At 42.4% G+C, this 27,257-nt stretch overlaps 1 long non-coding RNA gene across 1 annotated transcript in view; it reads right to left on the bottom strand.

The window, feature by feature from the left end:
- Positions 1-17,112, bottom strand: part of LOC109281701 (uncharacterized) — a 137,060-nt gene extending 119,948 nt beyond the window's left edge. The window contains exons 1-2 of the long non-coding RNA XR_009459621.1: positions 16,992-17,112; positions 14,551-14,657 (exon numbers count right to left, since the gene is read on the bottom strand). This is a non-coding gene — a long non-coding RNA (uncharacterized LOC109281701). The remainder of the gene's footprint in view (positions 1-14,550; positions 14,658-16,991) is intronic.
- Positions 17,113-27,257: the final 10,145 nt, after the last annotated feature.

The raw sequence follows: 27,257 nt of genomic DNA, 5'->3' as shown, positions 1-27,257 counted from the left end.
GCATAATACTGTTAGTGGTTATGTATAACAAGTATCACATAATACAAGACTCCTACACCTACAGGCAGATCACTAAAAGAAGTGGACAGAGCCAAGGGCAGCTCTCCATGGATTTGTGTTGGAAAAAAGAAGGGCGCAACTCACAAATATCAAGTCAAGATATGCATGTATGTTTATGTGTATGCACATTGAAGAATATACCATGTATTACAAAAAAAACAGTAAAGGTTCCTGGAAAGTGCCTGTACTGTGTCAAGTACTATAAATGTTTCAGGGAATAGTTTGTTACTATTTTTCTGCAAGGACTACTGGACATTAAAGTGTTTTGTTTTTTTCATACGTACTTACTGTGCTACACAGAAATGAAAAGACTAAAGGAAAAAAAAAACAATAGCAGTTTCAAGGGTATTTTTTATTATTATTACTTTAATTTCTCAGTTGCTGAGTATATGTATAATATGTCATCTATTTAATTTAACAATATTATTTTCCTGATCTAAGCCCTCATATGTGGAGAAGTATGGTCTTGTGGCTAAGGCAGTAAACTGGGACTCAAAAGATCTATGAGCATCAGTTTTCTTCCCTGACCTTGGATAAGTTAGTTAGACCCTGAATCTCAGGGATATTTAGGTGCCTAGTTTTTACGTATTAGGAACCCACCCGAAAAACAGGAATGATTTTGGGGTTTAGAGTGTCTCCTAAAGACATCTGTTCCAAGGTTGATTGTAGTAACTTTATGTTTGGTCTTGTTTAAAAGCCAATATTGAGCTATATTCATTTATGTCATTTTTATCACTATATGAATTAAGCCATGCTGTGTATCTTTACGGATTTGGTACATATATTAGTAAATAGTTTATGGCCAGATCTTTAGTTAAGAGATGCTTCTGTGTCAAAGGAACAGAGGGAAGGTGAAACTAGTAAGGATCACTAGTCCTTTGTGTTACTAGGCCAAGAACAATTCTCATTCCCAACCACAGGCCCATTGCTGGGATGGGCACAAAAAGTATCATCTACCTGTAATGGGAAACTCAACCCCACAAGAATGAAGGCATCTCAGAGAAATGGGTCATTAGTTAGGTGCCCTGGGCAGCAGGGCACAGAGGAGCACCACTTCTCCCCCTCTGCCATCATCATCAGTCACTGTGCTGACTTGGCTTTATGAGAACTTGGGGGTAGAGTTGGCTGGGCATTCAGCTAGAGCAGCTAAGAGTGGAGCAAGAGATAGCACACCTCTCTGCAATGGAGGGCTGGTGGGAGGGGGTCACAAAGATGCCTGGGATGCTGGCAGACAGCAGCCTAACATAAACATGATAGGGGCTCAGATTCAGAAGTTCAATTTCCCAGTCTAACCTAAATCAATTACATCTGAATGCACATTGATCCAGGTATACGTTAGACCAGGTTCCACTATTTTTAAACCAGTCTATATGTACCGAACTTCTGTACTGTTATGGGTTTAGATTGGTAAAAGTACAATGTCTGAGCTGGGGCAGAGCAGCTCAAAGTGCAGAGGGATTGCAGGGGGCTGGAGGGTCAGCTCTGGGCTCCAGGAGGCTGGCTGGGGCACAAAAAAGTCCAAGTGTGCAGAGCCCTGTGGCTAGGCAGCAGGCAGGGGTCTGGCACCCTGCTGGCTAGGCTGTTGGGATGCAATATACACCCAGGTCAGCATTTACCAATGTGTTTAGGTGCAGTTATTTTTCCTGCCATAAGACAGTACTGTCCCCAAAATGACTATCTTATGGCAATGAAAATTAATTTGCTGTGGTCTAATAGCATTGCATATGCAGACTATGATGCTTTACACTGCAGCAAATTAGTCTACTGCACAGTTAAGTGAATGTATAGATGCACCCAGGGTGAAACTTATAGAGGTACTATAGCAATCTATAAAGTAAGCATTAAGAGCCAGAACTTACTGTAACACCTAATAGATAGGTTTTAGGCATTTAAGTGTGATCCTATTCTACCCTGCTCAAGCCGTAAAAAAATTGTTAATATGAATGTGGGTAGATCCTCCTTCTGACTATTTTTGGTGATTTAGTGTTAAAGTTAAAATGACAGCATGCTAGAAGAATAGATGGTTTCTTTGATTTTCAGGGACACACATGCTGGAATAACCATCCTTGGTACTTAAATTCACTTAGGTACCTAATAGGTGGAAATGGACTTGGCCCTAAATCTGCAGCCCCAGAAGAGTAATTCAAAGAAGAATGATTAGGTGTCTGCCTAAGTTTTCTATGCAGGGATTGGGGAATGAAAGATCTATCAGGGTGCCCAGATACTAAGCAGGGATCCAGAGTTTACCAACAGAAAATGTCAAGTTCAAGAGTGTGTGTGAACTCCCTCTCAGGCATCCATTTATCTGAGACCCAGACTACCAACCAGTCTTCTGAGGGCATGCACTTAACTAAAGTGCTGTCACCGCTTTCTGTGTAACAGCCTTGAGCATTCACCTATGAAGTGGAAGACCTTGGTTCTAGGTCATCCTCAGCCTGAGGTGATTTAAAACTTCCATTACCATTAGACACTTGAGGAAAAATAATACGTCAGTCAGTCAGGAGCCTCCTCTCAATAAAGAACTTATGGGAGAATGTGGTGCAGCTGCTTCCTACTTTTTGTATAATAACCTAGTTGTAAAAAGAGCCACTCAGGAAGTAGGAGGCCAGGACTGTAAACCCTGCACAGTGGGGGGATTCAAACTGATATATCTCATGGGAGTGTCATGTAATATAGTCTGAGTATAAACATCTTTTATTCCTCCTCTTGAAGCTCGGCCATTTTGTAACCAAGAATCCAATCCAAAATCTATCTATATAAAATGCACAAAAAGTTCATGGAAATGCAGACTTGAACTAAAGTTCCCCCCTTCTGGGGGAGCTCTTTAACCTAGCACCTACAGTGCCAGGCTCTCTCATACTCATTCCTTTCTTGGTCTGATGATTCTTACATTCTTGTCTTTCCTATAGCCCAATTTCAAAAGAGTGCTGTCATCTACATTATTCTATGACTTGGTGGTTTGGGATTTGGACTACTCCTGGAAAGTAGAAATTTGGATTTGAATCTCTTCAGGCTTAGGAAGGCCTAAAATTCATCTCTCTCACTTCTGGGTTGAGTGTTCTAACCACTAAACTTTTATGCCAAAGGCAAGCTCCTCTAGCTGTGCTTTTGAGAGAAAGTGGCTGCTAAGCTTTGTACTGAACTCAACAGTGCCTGTGTGTGCATTAGGTATCCAGGTTGTAGCCATATTGGTCTAGAGGAAAAGGCAATCAGGGCTCATGGTAGAGGTGATATTTGTTATTAGACCAACAAGATTTTTGCAAAAAAAATTCTTTAATTGTAAGCTTTTGAGCACAAACACCATTCATCAGGCATCGAGAAAAGATTGTAAAAGTTCTCCCAGGTAGAAATGAAAGTTCATATTTCACAGGATTTCACAGAGGAGTCAGTAGATGGAAAGCTCCTCTCAGCAGGCAGTTCTTAGCTGGTAAGGATTCTCTCAGTTCTCTTGCGAGGCTCTGTTATGATGCAAATTACCTTGAACCAAGGCAGGACCTCTAGGCTATTCACACAAGGTGGTCATTGCTTGATGCTACTGCTGCTATGCTTTAAAAGAAAAAAAAAGCTAGTCCTACTTAGTTCCTTGGAAGATTGGGAGCAGATCTTTTCAGCAGAGGATTTCAGGACTGGATCCCAAACAGACCAAAGACTCTTCCTATCACAGGCCTGTCCCATGGTAGAGGTGATATCTTTTATTAGACTAACAAGATTTTTACAAGTTCCAGGATAACTTTCACAATCTTTTCTCTGATTCCTGATGGGGGGGGGGGGGGGTTGTGCCCAAAAGCTTGGAATTAAAGATTGTTTTGGCAAAAATCTTGTTGGTCTAATAAAAGATATCACCTCTGCCATGAACCCCAAAATATATCTTGGTAAACTAGATGCCTAGGCAAATTTAAGAGCCTAAATTGCAAACAATAGTCCAACATATCCCCACTCAAACACTCAATTGGTTCTTGATTGTTTTGGCATCTGTGTTTTGGTCTGCACTGTTCCTTTGGTGTCCAAACCTAGGCTTGCAAGCATGTTCTGAAGCTTCCAATCGAGGAAGATAGGCACTGAACTCCCATCTAAATTACATTATAATCCAGATATGAGGCAAACCAGTATCTAAGTCCTGGAAGGTCCTAATCCATTAAGCATGACCTGGACAAAAACAGGTTATCTAGATCCCTTATTCTCAAGATCTAAAAGCTCTTTACAAAAATGAATTACCTTCCTAGTGAACTTTATATGGTCATGAAATATAGCCACCTCTTGGGGTCAACATATAAGCTGTTAAAAAGTTCCTGTGATAATGTATGTTAGTTTAAGAGCAAGATGTGAGAACTACGTTGTCTGAGCTGAAAATGTAACAGGAATTTAAGTAGGCAGATGATAACCACTGGACTTGGCATTTAGCCATGAATCATTCATTTTTTTTGGAAAAGTGCCATGGAGTTTCTTATGACCGCAAATGGACAAGAACTGAGGTTTAGATACTTCTAGCAATCAAATAGATGAAAACACTGTACATTTACAGAGAAAATAGTACTTTTTGAGGAATTGTGTTCACCAAATGAGTTTTCTGGTTTGTGGGAAATTCCTTTTTCTTTTTTTTCAAAGTTTGTTTCAATGAAAACATTTTGCCAGCTCCCTTGAAAACTGTTATGCGGCTCTTTACCATTTTCATTTGTAATCTAGCAATAAAATATTTACCTGACTCACTTTATTACCCAGCCCTACAAGAGACTAAAACCCCTTAGACATGGGGAATGTTCTCAGTTTCATTAACTTTGTAATCAGACAGATAATTTGCACCTTACAAGAAGCTGTATTTGGTATAGCATGATTTTTATTGCAGAAGTTTGTTATCAGACATATGTATGGCACTCTCTCAGACATGAAGAACTATCACATAAACCTTCTAAAAATTCTTCTTTTGGAAAATGAAACAGGCTTATTACAAAAGTAAAACTTGTCAAAGAAGAAAATATTTATCCAAAAGCTTCTTGGTTGGCACATCTTGGAAAAGTGTATCTAAAAACCTTTACTCTGAGTCATGACATCCCTTTCTGGAATATATTTCCAAATCCAGTACAGCAGAAACAATTTTAAAAAAACATACACTGCACCATTGCATTCTTCTAGTTCTCCTCCTGTTTTAGAAGAGATAAAGATAGCTCTTGTAAGTAAAATAATGACTCAGTCCATCGTGAGAGCTCTTTACTTAGTGAAAGATACCTCACATGAAGTTCTGGATATGACAGAGTCCAGTTAAACAAACATATTAAAGAAAAATCAGTTCAGATCATTGTACCATGTATCATTGTACCATGACAAATGTTTTTCGAGTGGAAAAAACTCCAAAGCTCATTTGAATGGTACACATAAAGAATAAGATTTAAAAACTGGCAAGGAGCCTCTCTGTCAAAACTGGGACCACAGAAACAACTCCTAATTCCCTAATGCTCTCATCTCTGTTGGTCTTTTAAAAAATGGAAGGATAGGATACAAAGTGTAAGTAGCAAAAGTAGGTAATTGGGTCTAGTAATTAATTATAAAACCTTAGGAATTACGTGCTCGGAACTGATTAGGCAGTGTCTCTTCTTGTCAACCTCATCAGCAAGAAAACTGGGCAGAAGGCAGGGCCAAGTGGCACATTGGAGACTAACTGGTTCAGAGTAGCAGAAACTTTGTAGGTGACCTCCTACTTCATCAGATGCCTGTCACCTGGACTGTTAGTCTTTAAGATGTCATCATACTCTGCCTTTTACCTGATTTCAGACTGAAATAGCTAACTACTTCTCTCTAATAATAAAATTGTCACATACAGGTCAAACCAAAAGTGTATAATTAACCTCTTGTGTTGTATTGTATTGGCTCCATTGCAATAATAATCCAATCACATTACCATAATGGCATGATTAAAACATGCAGGAAAGTGTTATATTAGAAGTGAAGTGGTAAAAAAACCCAAATCAAATCCCTCAAGTTCATCAAAGTTAGTGGCTCTTCTTCCTAAGATTCTGCCTAGACTTATTTCAAACCATACTGAAATCCTGCAGCAAAATTTGGAGGTCCAAGGAAATGATACTTTCCATATATTCAGTATGACTTAATTAGCTTGATTATGATTATTCTTTGATTTATACCAGAATGCAAAAATAAATATTATATATCCGTACTATATCGTCTGTCCTATTATATTTTTATGGGATTATACTTGAAAATTGAAAATAACACAGAAATTAAAAAAAACAAGAGGTAATCAAAAGGGAGAAAATTATTCAACATTTTAAGGGTGCCACTACATGTTACAATTAGCATTGCTAAAGGCAGTTAAAACATGAGAATCCACCTGTTAAAGAGGGAAAAATTGTGCCAGTTGCTCTCTGAGCATCTTGAAGGTATGTCACTTCAGGAGTGGGTTGTCTCTGGGTTGTACTACCCAGCTCATGTTGTGGTCACATTAATCACAGAGATAAAATGAACAATTTGCATTTCTCCACAGCACCCTATGATTCACAGTTCCCAATTCCCCCACACCTGCTCATTGGATGAATTATCCACTCTGGATAGTACTGGTCCTAAGCCAACAACTGCAACCCCAGCCCACATAACACCACCCCAAAAACTCATTGACATCCTCATGGTTTACCAGTGTTGCTCAAATACTCCCATGTGAACAGTGTAACAGCTGCGTGGCTCACTTGGCTGCAAGGTAAGTAAGCACACTGTGCTTAGGAACATGAATGTCACATGCCCCCGGAGGCTGCAGGGGGAATGGCAAGCTCCTGCAGATGGTGTTAGCAGTGGCAGGGCATGGTGGCAGCAAGCTCCTGCAGGCGGCCTCAGAGGTGTCAATGGGGAGGGTGGTGGTGTGGTAAACACCGACCAATAATCAGCGACCACCCACAGACACTGCCAGCAGTGATTGGGGATCACCCGCATACCCTGCCAGCAGTGTTGGCCATGAGTGGGGGGTGGCAAGCAGTGAACATCTGCAGGCACCACTGGCAGCATCAGTGGTGTTTTTTGCAGGGGGTGCACCACCAAGCTCAGGGGGTGCACGTTAACCCATGTGCACCCCTATGCATCGCCAATGCTAAGGAAGAATGCTATACACCATGTATGCTTTTTATTGGACTATTTGCACTTTGATCAGAGACGTCATTGCAAACTGAGGGCTCTGATTGGCTGTGCTTGTACCATAAAACAGCCAACAAGCAGGAAAAGAGGGAGAGAAGAGGATCCAATTTCCGTCTGGAGAGTTGGGGGGGGAGGGGGGGACGGGGCAGAGATGTAGCTCCCCCGCCTCTGGAACAGGGAATTGAAATTTGCTCAGGCAGCAGATACTAGGACAAGGGAGAGTCCATGTTGCCCCACAAGGAGCTGATTTTCCCACTGGGTGCAGAGCTGTGCAACTTTAGGACATAGGTGGGGATGTGGGGAAGTGAGGAAGGGAATGGTTAGCAAAACCTGGTAGGCTGGCTGGGAGCTGGGAGAAGCTGCCAGTCAGAGATGTGCAGGAGGGAGCCCCGTCTGAGCTAGGAAGGCTTGGGGCTGCATGAACCAAGACTTGCTGGGTGGAGAGGGCGGAGAAATCCCCTGTCTGTGGCTGTAGGTGCAGGAAGGGGAGACAGCCCCAGAGGAGGAGTGGGCTGAAGAGGCCATACTCATGGGGTGTGAGGGGACACCTAAGTCCATAGAGTTTGCAGATGGTTTATTTCAATAGATATAAAAGGAAGACATTTGCCTGCATCACCGGCCCGGAGGTTTGTCTCATGGCGGCCAGTCGAAAGAAGGGAGGTCAGAATCCCTGGAGCAACAAGAGCCTTGTCTCCACCATCTAGTAGCGGAGCATATCAATAATGGTGTTGCCATTTATTACAATGGGAGTGAATTTTAATTGTAAGGGAAACTTTTTAAAAGGTTATACTCAGGTGAATGTAATTGTTGGAGCTGTGTGACATAGGTGGGACTTCACCTCCCCCATGTGTTGGAATTATTTATTTCATGTTGTATTCATAGATTGTATTCAAATTGTTGGTTTTATTGTTACCTATAGTTATTATAGATATAGATATATAGTCTTTTGTTTGCGTAGTAATTTTTTTTTCTGTATACAGTGGTACATAATGAAGAAACCAATTTATTGGGCTCAGAGTAAATTCTTGGGTAGTGAAGGTGAGGGACACAGCTCTCCACAGGACACCTCAGTCTGCAGACCTGCCTGAGGGGGTTCCCCGGGTTATTGGCACCTGGAGGATCTGGAATCTGGCATATTGCCCAGCCTAGTGTGCTTGCATGGGTTAGAATAGAGATCACCTACCTTTGTGAACCAAACCAGAGAATGTTCTTTTTGGGCCCCTTCAGGCAGGCCCTGACCTGAACTCATGGTGAAGTGCTGGAATTCTTTACAATCTGGGGCAAGGAGAGTACCTTTTCCACCAATGCCAAAAGCATGAAGGACAATTGACAAAATTGCGCTATGAGAACATCATAGCTCAGATGCTAGCTCAGGGGCTGCTCCTGCTCTGTTACAATCAGGCTGCGTGTGGAGCCAGACCTGGCTAAAGACAGCACCAGCAGTGGCAGCAGCAGAAGCAGACGGGTTCCCTGACCCTTTGCCTCCTCCAGGGCTGGCAGGGAACACCAATGAGACTGGGCAGAGACACCTGCTGCTGCTGCTTTCCATGTCTGGGTCCAGCTCTATGCAGACCATGGCTGAAGCAGTCAGGAAAATCTCTGGTGCTCTGCTCCCTCTGCCAACCCTCGGGGCAATTGGATACAGCATAGCAATGGGCAGGGGAGGCGGGTGGGGGGGAAAGGCACCACTGTATAAGAATTGGAAGAGAGGGGAGTAATTCTTACTTGCTTCAGGGACATTTTAAAAAGATCTGTACGGGCTGCTCCCACAGTGTGGTTTATTGAAAGAGGGGTGAGTCTGTGCCCCTGCACCCACCTGGTTATCATGTTTAGAATGGCGCAACATGTTTCTTCTCAATGACAACTTAACCTACAGATCAGAGATAATAGGAGTGTCCTAGCAACACTGTAGCAAAAAGATCAGGGACAGCTGCTTCTGTTTTCCTTCTTCAGTCCTATTAACATTACTCTTTAGGGAGAATAAAAGTGTGGCCTTTAGTATGCTCTTGCCAATACACAGCACTGAGCTAATGTGCCTCAGCTCTGTTTATTATAGGAAACATGTAGCTTCCTAATTGTATCCATGATCATTGGAACCACAGCTTGTATTAATGTGTGATTTCCTTCCGTGATAAAGTGACAGGTTTTGTGGAGGGTGAGGAAAGCAGCAGATATGGCACACTTGAGTTTAGCAAAGCTTTTGATATTGTATCTTATGACAATCTCATAATTAAAGAAATACAATCCAGATGAAGTTACTGTAAAGTGGGTGCATAACTGGTCATATCATTGAATGCAAAAGGTAGTCATCAGTGGTTGAAAAGCTAACTGGACAGGGGTCTGTTTTGAGCCTGGTACTGTTTAATACCTTCATTAGCCATTTGGAAGGTAGAATGGAGTGAAACCTAAATGAATTTACAGATGGGGGCAGGGGAGGCAGGGAGAAAAATACACTTGGGAAGAGAGGGGTCAAATCCAAAAGGACCTTGATACATTAGAAAAATGTTCTGAAATTAATTGGAAAAAAAAATCAGTGAGGGCAAATGCAAACTCCTGTATGGGGAATGGAACAATCAAATGCAAACTGAGAAATAACTGCATAGGCTGCAGTACTACAGACAAGGATCTGAGAGGTATAATGAATGGTATGCTATTGTTGCAAAAAAAAACACAAAAAAAAACAAAAAAAAACAAACAAAAAAACCAAAAAAACAAAACAAAACAAAAAAAAACCAAGAACTTATTGAGATGTATTAACAGGAGTTGCTGCCAATTCATGGGAACTGATTCTTTCATTCAGTACTGGTTAGGCCTCATCTGGAGTGTCTATCACTGGAGTCTTTGCTTAAACAAAGATGTGAACATATTCAAAAGAGTCCAGAGGAGAGCAATAACAATTATTAAAGATTTAAAAAAATGACAAATAAGGAAAGGCTGGAACTAATCAGTCTGGAGAAGAGAAGATTGTGGGGGAATTTAATAACAGTGTTCAAATATAGAAACATGTTTTATAAAGAGGCTGACAATTTTCTGTGGCCACTATGGATAGAAAAAGAAGTAATGGTTTTAACTGCCACAGGGGAAATTTACATTTAATATTAGGAAATACTCTCCAACTATGAGATTGGTTAAACACTGGACCAGATCACCTAAGAAAGTTGTGGAGTCTATATTGGGATAAAATTTAAGAGGAGATTAGACAAACACTTGGATGAGATGAGTTAGGGATGATTTTGCCTAGAAAACTGCATTAAACTAGATGACCCCCTAGGGTACCTTCAAGCCCCATTTTTCTATGATTTTATAAAAACCAAAATCATCCTAAAACTAAATGATTTAACAAGAAAAGTACAGTTGCAGTTTGTAAAAGGGAAACTTAAACTCACAGGGAAGCACCACAAAAGATCCTATGAACAAGTTAACAATTAATCTGGCCTTTTATCTTTAAACACAGAAATCTGTTATTTATTAGAGGAAATACTACCTGGGAGATAATGCAATGATAAGAATAATTTAAATGGTTTCAGCAGATAGTTTAAATACTACCTAACATGTTTCTGGCTGCTAGAAATCGATACAATGCATTGCAACCATTTTTTCATTTTCAGATTATTACTTCCCCTCCTTGAATTTTCTAATTAAATTTTATACAGTTTATTAAATGCAAGAACAACATTTCAGCCCTGCGGAAAATGTTAATAGTTGGCACAAGGTCTAGCTGACTCCAGCAACCAGATTTTTTTTTCTCACTAGTACCTACACAACCACTGGTTTGTGGATTTCGTTATATGCTTTTGTATTGGTCTCTCTACAGTTTATCAGAAAGATCATCTCTGCTCACTAAGCCAATTTATGATTACTAAAACACTTTGACAAAGAGAACAAAGCCTCCTTATCTCAGATTTTTCCAGACTCTGCATATTTTACCATCCTTCCATTAGAGATCAGGAGTTCCAGCTGGGATGCCAGTCACAATCCAGAGTGACAAGACTCAGAAGGGTCCCTTTTCAACCAGCATCATCTCTACTGTATAGACCATTGATCTCACCCTTGCCTATTAGAATACTGTGTTTTAATAGACCTAATTAATCCTCTATATAGAACATTGGAATTAGACTGTTGGTTTAATCACTAGTGCTTTCATTTTAGCTTCTCCTTTTGAAGTAGTTGGAGCTTATGACCTATTTCATCAAAGAATTACATATCATTTACATGGGTTCTATGCAGGAAATTTACAGCTAAGAAGTAATACTGGCAGGCCACTTATACAAAAAGATATCCTTCCTAATCCTTGTTAAACACCAGGCAAATCAGACCTTCTCAAAGAGGAAGGTATTTAAACAATTGACAAGATTATCTGAAGATGACTTCCAGAATCTCAAATGTGTGTTGATTTAAAGGTTATTAACAGTTTCCACTCATTTTAAAATACGATATTCAGAACTGAGTTCCTCCTTATTGACACACTAGCAGTATATAGCCCAGTCCTGAATGCTTCCTCGCATCAAATAGAATTTATATCTGCAAAATCTCTAATAAGTCTCAGTGAGCTTATGATGTCGAAGGTTTAAAGCATCAGAGCTTAGCACTTGGTTTCATCTTTCTATTTCTCTACCAGAAACAACTGATAACATGGAATCATTTGCCAGAAAATGCCTCCAAGATCAGAAAGCTCAGGGGATGGTAAACTCCTTGGAAAACATCTTCCAAATATTTCTTTCATCATTTTACGAGAGTCCACACTTGCACCTTTCATAGGACAGGCAATGTAACGCTTTCTCAAAGTGCTGATAAATTCAGAACTGAATTTCCATCCAGAGCATCCATTATGGGCTCCTTCATCCCCTGCACTCTATGTCCTGGTAGGCCAAGATAGTACAAAAGGCACCATATTACTATGAACTCTTATACAACACCTGGGGACAATTTAGCCTTTACTCAGGACTCCAGGATATGATCTTGTTTGATCTTGAGTCTTAGAAAAGGTAATTTAAATAATGTTGCAAAAAGTCTCTCTCTATGAGATACCCAGAACAGAGAAATACAATAGACTTGATCTTAATTAGCCATTGGCTGTACCCAAAGGAGGTATACTAATCCCATATCTTTTAGGAAACAATGTAGCACTATTCAAGTTTATCAGTTCAAATTCCTTCACCACCTGTGATTGTTCCTGGTGAAAGCTAATCAGCAACATAACAGATTATGAAAAATCAAACGATTTTTGACATGACATGATAACCAGGAAATTAACACTGCTCTGTGCTATATCAGAAAGATGAGCGATGTACTTTTTGGGGGGGTTTCAACTAATAGCCCACTTAGATCTACTTTGTTTTACAAAATCTACTCCATTTACTTGTGTTTGAATGTTGATTGTAATTTTACTGACAGATGTCCAGCTAAGATATCTAGAGAACAATAATGTGCTGAAGTCCAGCTTCTGCCTCTGAAAAAATAGATGCTGACACCACTAGATATACTTAATGGCTGACTTTAAGAGCTAGGAGTCTGTTAAAAGTTCACATAGCAAATACAGTATTGGATTTACTAGAGAGCTGTTGAGTGCCTGACAGAGCAGCACATTTACCGCCAAAGCAGAACAGGTCAGCTAAACATTATAAATGCCTTCATTATAACTTACTAAGGGACAGATAGCAGTGGCATGGTCCATGTGGGAGAGAAACAGTGTTAATCAAACATGGATGAAAAAGGCACTTTTTACTAGTGATGCCACCTAAGAATACTGGATCAATTGGAGATTCTGAACTAAGTATTGATCTTGTTGAGAAACCATGAATAAAGCCAGTAATTGAATAGAAATCTGACATTTTCTTGAGATGCTTTATGACATACAGGAAGGGGATGATTGAGAAATATTGGCTGGGAGGCAGTTCCAAGCACAAAGGTTGCCATGAGATTGCCATGAAATGTTAAAGGTCTATTCTGCCTAGAAGGTGGCTCAGCATATGCAGTTGCTCATCTCTCAAAAAAAAAAATCTTTTAGGAGAGTGAGCCTATTCCACCTGCACATAGCCCACCCATTCCCTCACTGAGCCATCTAAAGCACTGCTTGAACATATACACTAAGCAAGAAGTCACCTACAGGCAACAGGGATGCTAGGCAGAAAGAAGTCTATAATTCTCATCCTTCAGGCATCTGACTCAGGAGTTCACATATCCACCTCCATCATTATCGACCTATGTCACCTGGAGAAGAGGCACTTATTTAAACCATCACAAGGAAGAGTAGAAGCTACCCAATTTTTACCCATTAACCAATGAGTTGGAGCCTTGCCTAGGAAATAGAAGATGTGTGTATGAGGTCCCACAGAGATGGAGGTTCTAGGACTTGTTGCCATTACCCTTTATTGTTACCAGATTTGCCTGTCACTTTAGTGTGTGCTTATTTATCAGGGGTACATTTCTGGGGTTTCTGTAATTCTATTCATGTGCTGCTTGTGTTATTTGTGTTTCTATATGGAGCTGTATCTCTCCCTTCTGCAAGTCCTCACCCCCAGTGGAGCTATCTTGCAGGACTCAGTTTCAATGGGGCTGTGTTTCTACAACCACCGGATCAGTCAAACAAATATATGCACGTACACACACAGATTAATAGGACACGCCTGAGCCAGGCCAGGTTATTTAGCATTGACAGGCTAATACCGTCATATGCCTTGAACTCAGTTCATCGGGGCAACAATAAAATGTAGTCAGACACAAGCACATGGGTTAACAGAGTGCATCTGAGTCAGGCTGGACTATTCAGCATTGACAGGCTGACACCCTCATGTGCCTTGAACTCAGTTCATCCCTTATTTCATCAGGACAACAATAAATGCAGTTAGACCCACATACACGCACACTAACATCTAAGCAGGCTGGGTCTGATCAGCACTTTCAGCTGATACCTTCATGTACCTCAAAACTCAGCGCGTCCCAATCTCTTGTCACAATGGTCCTAGTAGTAACCCCCTTGATGATCAGACCCCACTGTAGTATTGGGCATTACAAGGATCTTTGGCTTAGGTAAAAGAAGTGTTGCTGCAGAGCAAATGGGGAGGTCAAGGGGAAGGAAGAGTAAGTGAGGTTCAGAGAGAGAGTATAGCAACAGTTTGACCATAAAAGTTATTTATTGCCAGGTGTATGAACTTATGCTGATACCAGTACTAATAGCCATACAAGAGAGACAAATAAAACAAGTACAATATTACATAGTTTCAGTAAGGTATTTGGGGAAGTCTAGCTCAAATTTAATTAGCAAAAGTCAGGTTTAGAAAGCTGTGCCTGGTATAAGAGGAAAAGTCAGGTTCCTGGAATCAGAGAGGGAGGGAGAGAGAGAGAGAGTTGAGGTCTCACCACTCAGTGAAGTTTGAACCAGGTGTTCATTGGAGCTGGCAGACGGGCAGAGTCCTCAGCACGATCAGTGGGGGATTCCCGGCAGAAAAGGAGTGGAACTGGTGCATCTTTGGATCAAAAGAATATGGACAGAAACTTGAGCTTGGGTAGGGGTTTTTGTAGAGAACTAACAATGGCTCAAGGGAGAACATTAGGTTTGTTTATGGGTAAACAATGGCTCATATGCTGCATAATAGGAACTGATCATTGCTGGCTATGGGTGGCATTACTTTGAGGGAGCTCACAATACAGACAGGCAGATTCAGTGTTTTGGATACCAATACAGGAGTCATTACTAGAATTGGTCTGATAAATGCTGAGCTGGGTGTGTGTAGACGTTGGTTGATTAGCATTAGGAGCAGGGATCCCTCATCATGCAATGCTCTCTTGCTTCTCTGGTCCTAGAATTCAGTGCAGTCCTTGCCCTGGAATCTCTGTTCTCCATCCTGAATGCTAATGAAGGGGGCATTCCTGTCCCATCTCCCATTTAAATGAGTTGTCATCCAGTTCCATCTCAGGTTCAAATGAGACCAAGAGAGTTGCTTCACTCTTATCACCCGTGTCTGTAGGGCTTCAGATGCATCTCCCACTGCGTCTTCATTGTCTTTTGTAAGTTCTTCCTCTGATCAGTTCATGTTCAGGCAGAGGCAGGGAGAAGGTGAGTCCTTTGTGAGTCAGATAGGCTGCGTCCTGTGCCAGGGTTCCCCAAGAACACAGAGCTGAATGGTAACATTATGCATTTTGTTTTAAATATGTGAGCAGAATTCAGGATCCCCTCCCATTGGGGACAGGATCCTCTTCACTGGTCAGAAGTCATGCTCTCTCAATTTGTTTTCCTTCTAGCTCCCTGACTCTCACATTCCATTCCACCTAATGGCTTAAGTTCAACAGGAGGAGCAGAGGGTACACTCTGCTCTCTGTAGTGCGTAGCCTGGTGGTTAAGGTACTCACTTGGCAATTGACAAATGTAGGTTCAAACGTACTCTGGCAAAGTGGTATCTAGTACCCAGATCTCCCAGTTCCTGGGCAAGTGTTGTACCCACTAAGCTATTGACCTGGGTTGACAACCCCAGACCTTTTAGTTTCACTGACAGATAATCTTCACTTTTTATTGACAATAAAAATTTTTGACTAACATGCATTTTTAATGATATATGTTTTACATAATGTAAATGCAACTCATAAATGTAAATGTCTACTCTGGCACAGATTCTCAAAGAAGCCTATCTATGAACCAGCAGTACAGGTGGCTGACAGAAGGCAGCAGGAGCACATGGCTCAGGGCAGGGGAGTGATCTACAAAGCCGAGAGAATGTCCTTGCGGGGTACAGTTCTCCCATTCAGACATGAGGTGGTGCTGCTCTTTTCTGTCTGCTCCTCATCTCTTTCCATCTACAGAGCTTGATCAAGATCCAACTGCTTAGTGTTTTTACAGATGGCTCAAGTGGACTTTATGGACAGGTGTTTTATCTTATTTATGGACAGTCCATAAATTTACAGATAGTTGACAACCCTGCTACTGACTCTTCCTTTTCTTTGATCCTTTTGTCAACTTAGGCACTTAAGACTAAACTGACAATATAAAATTAATCATATTAATGTTTTTTCAGAGATATAGACACGATGAAATGAAATTGCACTTAAAGACCTAAGCACCTAAAATTGCTGAAATGCAATTTCATAGACATTAGGGCTGGAAGGGACCTCTGAAAATCATCGAGTCAGGCCCCCTGCCCCAGGGGCAGGAAGTCAGCAGGGGTCATAGGATCCCAGCAAGATAAACATCCAAATGTCTCTTGAAGGTGTTCATAGTAGGTGCTTGAACCACCTCCAGTGGCAGTCTGTTCCAAACTTTGGGGGCTTGGACAGTAAAGAAGTTCTTCCATATGTCCAGCAGGAAACGGTCACAGAGGAGTTTGTGACCATTCCATCTTGTTATCCCTTGGGGTGCTCTGGTGAACAAATGTTTCCCCATATCCTGGTAAGCACCCCTGATAAACTTATAGGTGGCCACCAGATCACCCCTGAGCCTGCGCTTTTCCAGGCTGAAGAGTCCCATGGCTCTCAGCCTCTCATCATAAGGTCTGTTTTCCTGACCTCTGATCATGCACGTGGCTCTCCTATGGACTCTCTCAATCTTCTCCACAATCTTTTGGAATTGTGGAGCCCAAAACTGGATGCAGTACTTCATCTGTGGCCTCACCAAGGCCAAGTACAAAGGGAGAGTGACATCCTGGAGGCTAAGGGGGTCCCTCCCCCCCACCGAAGGAGGGGATAGGTAAGTGCCACCCCAACCTGGGGGGCTGGGCCAAGTAGGAGCTGGCAGGGGGCATGACCCTCCTCGACTCCACTCAGCCGCCTCCCAGCTAGCTATGTCCTTCCCACCATGGGCCCCTGCTTACCTGCAGGAAGGCTAGAGCTTATCGGGAGTCCTGGGGTCTCTCCTGGGGGTCCCTGGACTCATGGGGGTGCAGCAGGCTTTTACCTCTGCGTCTCGCACTGGAGCTGGAACCCTATATTTAGATGCCTAATAAATGGAAAAGCATCTGTTTTAGAGTATTGAATGAAGAGAGTAGTTTTATTAGGCCATGAAAGAATAGGCAAAATAACAGAATGACGCTAAAATCATGTTGGAGCTACAGAACAAACTGAAGACAAGAAGATGACTACAGCTCTTCAGTATGGCATTCCTGACTGTGTTGAGAAATTACATTTATATGAGAAAAGGTATATAAACCAAGCAGAAAGAGCATGGAAGTTTGCCTAGGTTTGTCAGAAGAAAACATATGGGCAGCTAAGACTAACCCTTTCCTAAAGAACTGGAAATTTATTTTATAATGCAAATTAAAAGAGGTCACTAAATTGTTTCATTGGAAAAGAGAACAATGTGTCACTGCCTGCTCTATTTAAAAATGTGAAAAGAGAAACATGAATTGGATGCGGCATTATAATACAATTTAGGAAAGATTACAGACTATACAAGGAAGTTAGATCTTATTAGGCATTGCTTCTTCACTCTGCAGCTAATGACTTTTCTCATTACAGACATCAGCATGATTATATTAATACCACAACAGTGTTTAGTGTCCTGGCCAGTTTCATTCTATGTGGACATAACCAGTGAACTAGGAAGCACAGTAAAGTTGCTCTACATAATCCTATGTGGCTTTTTTATTCAACATTTATCCTTTGATTTCTTCAAGTTTAAAGATGCTGTTTATAAATACTGTATGATTCCTTAAGCATGTTTTCATCAAATCAAAATTGGAAATTGTTTTATGGATATATATTAATTGTGCATCCTTCCTTTTCAAGAGCTGTTTCTGTCATTCCCGTCTTCATCATTTTTTGCCTTCAAGTCTCAGGAAAAGTCACAATTAGGTTTGGTAAACGAGCTCTCGTCAGTGCACTACAAACATTTAAAAAGAAAGTCACTTATTTGACGATACCCCAAAAGATTTCTCTCCAGGAGCTGACATGTGACATGTGCTAAGGAGAGTAAAAAACAAACGTACAACAAAATATGCACTGTGTGATTTTGGAAGTCTTCCAAGGGAATACATGAAGGAATTTTCATTTCAGTTGTTTGCTGTCAGATAAATATTTCATTTATTCCTGCACAGAGTATCAGTTAGCAGATTGTCAAAAAGAAATATATAGTAAAGGAATCAATCACATGTTCAACAGGATGGGCTGGAGCAGAAAAGATTTTTGTTTTTGTTTTAAAACTCAGAATAGTTAGCATTTTCTTTTACTGTGCATGGAAGCATTCTGAGTCTTGGTGTTTACTGCTCCAGTACACAGCCTCTACTTTGTCTTTATTGTTTTTATTTAATAGCTGTACTTCTGTAGCACCCCAAAATCCCACAGGAAGACTCCACTGTGATAAGTAGGAAAAAAAAATCCCTTTTAAAAGAGTGTACAGACTATGGTCCTGATATTTAAAAAAAAACAAACCCTACTATGAAAGAATAAATAACACAGCAAGCTCAATATTCAGTGATGGGTCTATAATAGCCTTCTTTAGATTTATATGCTTCAGTGTTATAGCTGCGTGTGCAAAACAAGGCATTTCCATACACTCAGGAATCTGCATATGAAATACCGTATTTTCTGTAATCTAAAACACACACCCCCAATCACCATGGGGGGAAAAAAAGGTCACTTGCCCTCTGAAATTTCTGCCCCCTTGCCCCAACTCCCATTCCCCCCTTACTGTCAAGTGCATCTTGGCTGTGACTCAGACTGGATTCCCTTATGGGCACAGAGCACATAGAAACTCTGTCCCTTGCCCAGCCAATCAGCAGTGCTGCTGCTGCTACATGACCCAGCAAGAGCTGAGTTCCAAATGCTGTACTCTGGGGAGGGAACAGAGCCCAAGCAGCACCTGACAGTAAAGGGGGTAGGGGAGGAGAAGCAGACACTAAGAGCATGGGAGGAAGGGGAAGAGGCTGTGGGGAGCTATGGGTAAGGGGTGCAGGTGGTGGGGGGAGAAGAAGGCTGCAGGTGGAATATTTGGGGGGGGTGCAGAGGTAAAGCGGGCTGCCTGACCCCTCCTAGCTACTACTTTTCCTGATGTAGCAGTGGTCTGGGACTAATTCAAAACAATCATCCAGTACTTAGATTCTATGCCTGGAAAATTATAACAAGTTTATACAATTTCCATACATAGAATCTAATTACTGGGGGGTCATCTTAAATTCAAGGTCATCTTAGATTCAAGTAAATATAGTATTGTCTTTGAACAATCATATGCACATACCCATCTCTATAACGCCTACCATGCTTACTGCTTAAGTACTGTACTGTAATAATTGTTAGCATTAATTTTACAGGAATTCTAGAACCCGCCCCTAACGCTCCATCATGCTGAATTCTACCCAATGGTATAACAAGACATAGTCTCTGAACCAGTGAGTTTAAAATCTAAACAGATGATAGGCCAAGCTTCAGAGAAAGGAAGTAATATTATATCCATTTTACAGATGTGGAACTGAAGCACAGAAGGTGGCTCTGACACACTGTAATTATACTGTGTCAGAGCAGACTTTAAGCAAGTCTGCTACAGCATGCTAATTAGTGTGCTTTAGTGTGCCACCATTTTGAAGCACGGGGACAGTGATACATGAGATAATCTGTGTAGAGCAGCTCCAGCTCCAATTAAAGCGGCTCCCACCCTCCATCCCCGGAGCATATGTAAAAATGCCCATAGGGATTAATGATTTGATGTAGGTCCCATGAAAGGCAGCAGAAGGACACAAGTTAACCTGAGGGGTTATTGAATCAAGCTACATTTTTTTTCTTTCTTTCTGAAACTCGTACAGAGGCAGGAACTGAACCTAGATTTTCTGTCTTATTCACAAGCCCAATTTCTTCTGTGGCATCACTGCTTCAAGTTATGCTCTCAGTTACACATGGGCAAATTTGCCACAGTGAATGGATTAATATGGATGTCACAGAATTTGGCCCAAGACATTTCATCAAAGTAGTGCATTTATCCTTTGAAACTGAAAGATGATGACCACTTTCCTCTTTAAGTGCCCTTCCTGAGGGTCATGTACAAAACAGACTGTGCTTAGACATGTGTTATAAAGTTCCTGGAGAGGCCTCACAAAATTTGCTTCAGGAATAATACGGGGGGCGGGGGGGAGAGGTGGGGGGGAGAGGGGAAGGTTAGGGAAGGTTGCTTGCTTGCTTGCTTGTTATTCCAGAATGGTTTTCTACTTTTGCCTATCAGCCATTTGAAGGTATTTTTATCCCATTTTTTAAAGAGTTCCAGCAACATAGCCCTTTCCATAAAGCACTAATTAAGATCACTTATTCATTGTAATAACAACAGCAAACAAAGATGAAAACACATGAAGCAGACAGTCCCTTGGGTGGAATGTCTACAATGTTATGGTTAAAAATAGCTTTTCTCCTCTCCCCTCTTCTCCCTCCCCCTCATTTTCTCTTTGACTCTAAGGGAAAATGTTTATATATAAATCTAATTTCCAAAAGAAAAGCAATTGTATTGATAATGCAGTCTAGATGGTGTGTAGACCGTTAACAGGACGGTCCACTGTATTGTAAATCCTAATTCACCAAACCGTTTTCTTGAGCTAATAATTAGATTAAAATTATACTAGCAAAGGCCTTGTTTTTACCTATTAATATATGAAATCTAATTTTTCTACTTGAAATCCATCAGTTCCAGGACATAGCGCTTATATACCTTTGTGACAGTAAAATTAAAGACATGGAAAATTGCAGCAACTTTACTTCTTACTTCTGGAAAGACTGCTATAACTCACGAAACAGGCAGTTTTGCAATCCATTTATGGTGAGCTACATTGCTAATGGATTATTGTTTCGGAGACTAGGAAAGGTTAAGAAAAATACTACTCCCTGGTCTCCATTTTATGTGCCAAGAGAGAGAGAAATTTATGCTGAAATAACCAAACTTACTTTTTTTCCCTATCTCCATGCAAGCTACTGGGTTAACCATTTGAAACTAAGTATGATCAGTAAGAGGGAGAGGGAGGGGGAATTATAACATATTCAATAGATTATGCTTTAAAGACTCTTTGTAGCACAACAGAAGTATTTTAAGTGATAATTGTACGAGCAGTTTTCACTGCCCATTTTGGGCTTGACCCAGAAGCCACTGAAATTTGTTGAAATCTTTCCTTGATGAAGTTTTTATCCTGCATGTCTAGAAATTAATAGAATCACTATTTTCCAATAGTAAAATATTGCAAGATCTAGCACAGATTCCCAAGTGATGCCAATCTGCTCAAAACACTGAAGATAGTCAATTGTGTGGTAAATACCTTGACCGCGGTCTTGAGAAAGGTAGCTGAAGAGCTATAAAATATTATCACTTACTATTACTATCATATACGTTAACTTACACACATACAAATGAATGGTAAAATATTTTTAACTGATTAATTTGAATGAAAAACACCTCGGGGTGACTTTTAAGATACACAGAAAACGTATATTTTATCAATACCTTGGTTAGGCCATTGTGTGGGGACAGAAATGTTATGCCTATTAGTATATTTCAGGAGCCGGCAAAATATGGCCCATGGGCTAGATTTGGTCTGCCAGGCACAACATCTGGCCCACAGTGTTAGCTTACAAATGGTATTTTAAGGTTTGTTTTGTGGAATTGGCTTATAGGTATATACATATACATATGGATTAACATGGTTCAAGATGGGCAGCAGGGTTTAACTGATTTTTAAAAGCTTGGATCTTACACACAGAGTTTCACACAGCCTTTGAATAAGACAGGCTGTCTAACACCACAAGGCTAACAAGGACACACGGCCTGGAAAAGAGTGGGGCATACACCATACTGTTATATAACATGAGATAAAGTGTCACCAGCTAACAAGGCCCCAGAGCAAGGGCCTGCGTCCTGGTTTTGGGGGAACAGACCAAATTAGGAGAAGGCCCAGAAAGATCAAATTGGTATGTGTGCATGTGGTGAGCTACATGGGTGTATGACAACTACACAGAGAGACCAACCAGCGATAGCCATGGATAAAGAGTCATCAGGGGTCATCAGGAGGGAAGGAGAATACAAAAGCAGAGACTTGAGAATAACAAAGGATACTACACCTGGGTCCCTCCTCCTCCCCATTGCTCCTCCTCCTCCCTGAGAGGGGTCCCTGTCTCTGTCCTGCAGAAGGGTCCCCGAAGTCACCATGAACAGCCTGCCACATCCACCCCGAGGCACACCAGAAGCCTGTCTCATCCACCCCACTGCGGAGGGTGTGGGCCTTGGCATTCTACATCCTGGCTGCTGATATTTAGCACCTGAGAGAGAGCCTCAGAGTGAAGACTTCATCCTGGCCAGATGTACCTTGATGGGAGCCCTAAGATTTGGTAGATATATAGAATTGCTTGATTGCTTGTATTGTTTCTTTTCTGAGGGTAGGTCATAAATCCAAAGCCAACATGAGGCACCCTCCAACGAATTGTGCTCTGCCTAGCTCTTCCACCCATGAGGGTGGGACTGAGGTGCCCATGTATACACCCCCTCCCTCCTCAACATACGCTATTGCCCTGCTCCTACCCTTTTGGGTGGAAGGGCTTGGCTTGACCAGCAGCAGCTTCCAGATGGGGCTTCTGCTGCAGCTGCCCCATGGTAACCTACTTGGCATCCCCAACATCCAATTCACTTGGAGCACCAAGTAGGGAAGTGGTGGGATGGGGCCAGGGCTGGAACAAGGCAGGTGGAGTTGCAGCTGGGTGGAAGCATGGAGCACATGGAGTGCAAGTATGGAGCTTGACTGGGCAGGGTGTGGGTGTCAGGGAGGGTGGGGGGATATGATCACTGCTCACATCTAACCAGGTTGAGTACAACCTGTCCACCACTACTCTCTGGGTGCGCCCCATCAGCCAATTTTTTACCCATCCAACTGTGTAGGCATCAATGCCACAGTCGCTTAATTAATTGATGAGGATGGGGTGAGGGACAGCGTCAAAGGCCTTCTTAAAGTCTAGAAAGACTACGTCCACGGCGACACCATCATCCAAGGATTTAGTTACTTGGTCATAAAAGGCAATCAGGTTGGTCAGGCAGGACCTGCCTTTGATGAACCCATGCTGATTGCCCCTAAGCATGATCTCCCCTGCAGGGCCCCCACAGATGTGCTCCTTGATAACTCTCTCCAAGATCTTCCCGAACACCAAGGTGAGGCTTATAGGCCTGTAGTTACTTGGGTCCTCCTCCCTCCCTTTCTTGAAAGTTGGGGCCAAATTAGCCAGTTTCCAATCCCCTGGCACTTGGCCAGATGACTACGAATGCTCATACAGCTGGGCCAAGGGCTCCGCAATGACCCCTGCCAGCTCCCTCAACACCCTTGGGCGGAGGGCATCTGGACCTGCAGATTTAAAAATGTCTAACCCTTCCAGAAGATCCCGAACTACATCTGCATTAACTAAAGGCTTGATAGAGCTATCCCAGAGATTGTCCCTACCTCTGGTAGGTGGGCTATCCCAGTCCCTGTTCAGGAAACCAGAAGCCAAGAAACTCTTAAAAATATCAGCTTTCTTGTCTGGCGTAGCCACAACATTACCATTTGAGTCTTGCAGGGGCCCTACATTGCCTGGTGCCCTCTTCTTGCTCCCAATGTACTTGAAAAAGGACTTATTGTTGTTCTTAATCCTGGACGCTAGCCTTAGTTCCATCTCTACCTTGGCCTTCCTAATAGCCCTCCTACACTCATGGGCCAAGGAGGAGTACTCCTCCTTGGTGATAGCTCCTCCCTTCCACTGGTTGTATGCCTCCCTTTTAGTCCTCAGGCATTGCTGAATGTCCTTGCTGAGCCAAGGGGGTTTCTGAGCACTCTTACCTGCCTTGCTTCTCTCAAGGACTGTTATCCTTTGGACCTTGAGGATCTCCCCCTTAAGGTACGACCATCCCTTATGGACTCCCATCTCCTCTACCTTCTGGGCCCTCAGTTCCTCCCCAACTAGTCTCCTAAGCTCATTCAAGTAGGCCCTTCTGAAGTCAAGTGCTTTAGCCTTGCTGTAAACTCTTGACGCCCTGTGTTGGATAGTGAAATCCAGCAGGTGATGATCGCTATTGCCCAGGTGGTCAAGGACCTGTGGTCCCCTCACTGGGTCATCCCCCATGGCCAGGACCAGGTCCAGCAAGGCGTTACTCCTAGTGGGGCTGTGCACCTCCTGGATAAGGTGAAGATCCTGTAATACAGCCAGGAACCTACGCAAGCAATCAGACCTGGCTGTCTGCTCCTCCCAGCAAATGTCTGGGTAGTTTAGGTTACCCATGACAATAACATCCCTTGACCTAACCGCCTCCATAAGCTGACTGGAGAAGTCCTGATCCAGCTCTTCCCTCTGGTTGGGTGGTCTCTGGTAGACAATCACCATAAGGTCCCTTATGCCACACCCCCCTTGTAGTTTGACCCATAGTGTCTCTGCCCGACCCTCTTCTAATCCAAAGCTAATCCTTGATGATGTGAGGTGCTTTTTGACATAGAGCACAACCCCCCTACTTTTCCTCTCTGTCCTATCTCTTCTATATAGGGTGTACCCCCAAATGCCCACTGCCCAGTCGTAGGTAGGGTCCCACCAGGTTTCTGTGAGCCCTACTAAGTCTGGGTTCTTACTTGCAATCAGGAGGAAGGGAGCCCAACCCACTGCTTCCCAGTGGAGTCCAGCGCAGGGCTTCCCCTGATGCCAGTGTGGAAGCTGCAGGCAAGTGGCACAGAAACCCTGCAAGAGGCAGCCTGGCAGGCTGTGCTCCTCACTCCCCACCCCTACACACAGGACTGGCCAGAGCCACACCCCACTGGACACCAGTGCCCTGAGGCCCCACCTGCTGCTGCTGCTGGCAGAGGTGGCTGCACACCATGTAGGGACCGTGTCGGAGGTCATCATACCTCCACCCTCCCTCACACCCCACAAACCTCACACACCCACACCCTGTCCCCACAACCTCCCTACATATACACACCCTATGTCCCCCCCCACACAGCCACACCCCTCACAACCTCTCCCACACACTTCCAACCCCACCATGCACACACACACATACACTACCATATACACACACCCCACCATACACACCCCCAACCCCTCCCCCATACACTCACAATATAAATGGGTGGGACTTTATTTTTGAGTTATTGTGCAATCCCTTCTATATACAGAACACTCACACAGATCAGGTCAAATATTTTTTGTAATAAAAATAAATATGTTATAGTACGTGTTTGACTTCTCGTGTATGATTTGGTTTTTTCTCTGGTTCTAAGATGGCAACCTCCCCCTCTCAAAAGGAGTATTTCTGGGGGGCAAGGGGAGGGACTTCTGGTGGCAAAGGTCAGAGGTTAGGGGGTGGGACTTCTTGTCCCAATATGGCAATCGGGGGCAGGGCAATTGTCAAGGGATGGGGCTACCCATGCAGCCCTTGACAGCTCACCAAAACTTGTTAAGTAGCCCTTCAGCTGAAATAATTGTCCACCCTGGGCATATTCCTTACTGAGCCAGAGATTGAAAACATACTAGCAAAGGGCTGGTAACAACATATATTTGGTGAGGGCATGCAAATGCAAACAAATACATATTATTTCAATATGTGCAGAACAATATGGCAGACTGAAATGTCATGGACTCTTCAGTGACAAGAAATGTAGACTATTTTCCATTCAAAAGGTGATGCTTTCAGTATCACTATGCTATATAACAAGATTGAGAGCATCGGTTCAATAAGAACTGGGAAGGAATACCCTGTCCAAATCTGAAGTTGTCCTAACCCTGATTTAAAGTCTTTCATAGCTCATAGGCTGAAGTGCAGGTAAATATCTGCCATAACAAAACTTGCTTTTAATTCTGCAAACTATTGAAATTCCATTGCTTAAATTTATCTCACAAGTCCCTCCAAACTCCTCCTGTTGTTTTGTATTAGTTCTTATTGTTTGTATGCAGCACGTTACTGAGATTTTCTCCATTTCCAAAGGTATCCAATCAGATTGTAGAAAACTAGTAATAACACAAGGAAAGCTAAAAGTCAGATGACCAAAAGGCCTGTAAATCAGGGCTGTGTGTGTGCAGTAATAACAACAATTGCATCTGACTCAGTGAAGCAGAAAGGGAACAATGCACACACTATAATTTGAAACCAGTAAAACACTCCCAATATAACCTTTGCAGAATAGCTTGGTTTTCAGCAAGCTTGTTTAAAGAGGCCACACTGCAAGTTTCAGGCAGCTGAAGACCCTCACTAGTTTATTATAATACAAGCTGGTAATCATAAAAGTGACCAAACGTGCCCAGTTAGATAAGAATTGTATTTTGCTAGGTTCTGTTCGAACACACAATCCCAGATAGTCCCTGACCGGGCAGTGTACCTTCTCTCTCCCTCTCTCTCTATATATAAACTTATCTCAGTTATACGTCATTGATATCCAAGACACGCAATGTCAGAATGATTTGATAGTGACAGCAACATAAAGACAGGCCAGGAGGAGAAAACAGAACCACGGAGGCACTGCTCCATTAGCTGTAGGTTCCATTGTTTAGAGAGAAGAGGCAAGCTGAGAAATGTATTTATGTATGTGGCTACGTAATAACAAAATAAGTTCCTGAGCCTTCAAGGAGCTCAGCAGAAGTAGATTCCTGAATCTCTGTGGAGCCTCCTTCACTCAAGTAGTTAGGCTATGTACAGCTGCTTGCAGGATCAGAGCCAAAATTAGCAATGAATGAGAACAGGTGGTACAATACTACAGATGGCAGGGAAGAGAAGGAGCAGGACTTTTTAAAATTATGCTAACTACTTATATGGAAAATACCAGAAAATTCTCTTGCTGCAGTTAATTCTAGGGGCATGCTAGCAGTAGTATCTTTAGTGTTGCATCAAGACTTTTTGTTTCAGGAAAACAAATCTTTAAATCCTATATGCAGATAACGTTACAGTGCATGTGTGTATTTGTGCCTATGACTTAGACATAAAGGTCTATCTCTTTTGAATATTGTGTATTTTGGGGGGCGGGGGGGGGGGGCAGAGGGAGGGACTAGGACTATCTGTACTCAAATGTCCTCTTGTTTTACCTGGTGTTGTCAGATTCACAGTGATTTTGAAGAAGAGCTTGTATTTGGCATCTTTGGGCCTTGTTACATGTTACACTGTGAGCCATGCAAGTGTT

The sequence above is a fragment of the Alligator mississippiensis genome, chromosome 2 (assembly GCF_030867095.1).
Source record: "Alligator mississippiensis isolate rAllMis1 chromosome 2, rAllMis1, whole genome shotgun sequence".
In the NCBI taxonomy this organism is placed as follows: Eukaryota; Metazoa; Chordata; order Crocodylia; family Alligatoridae; genus Alligator; species Alligator mississippiensis.
The sequence above is the reverse complement of the archived record's forward strand: the minus strand, read 5'-3'. Positions and strand labels throughout refer to the sequence as shown.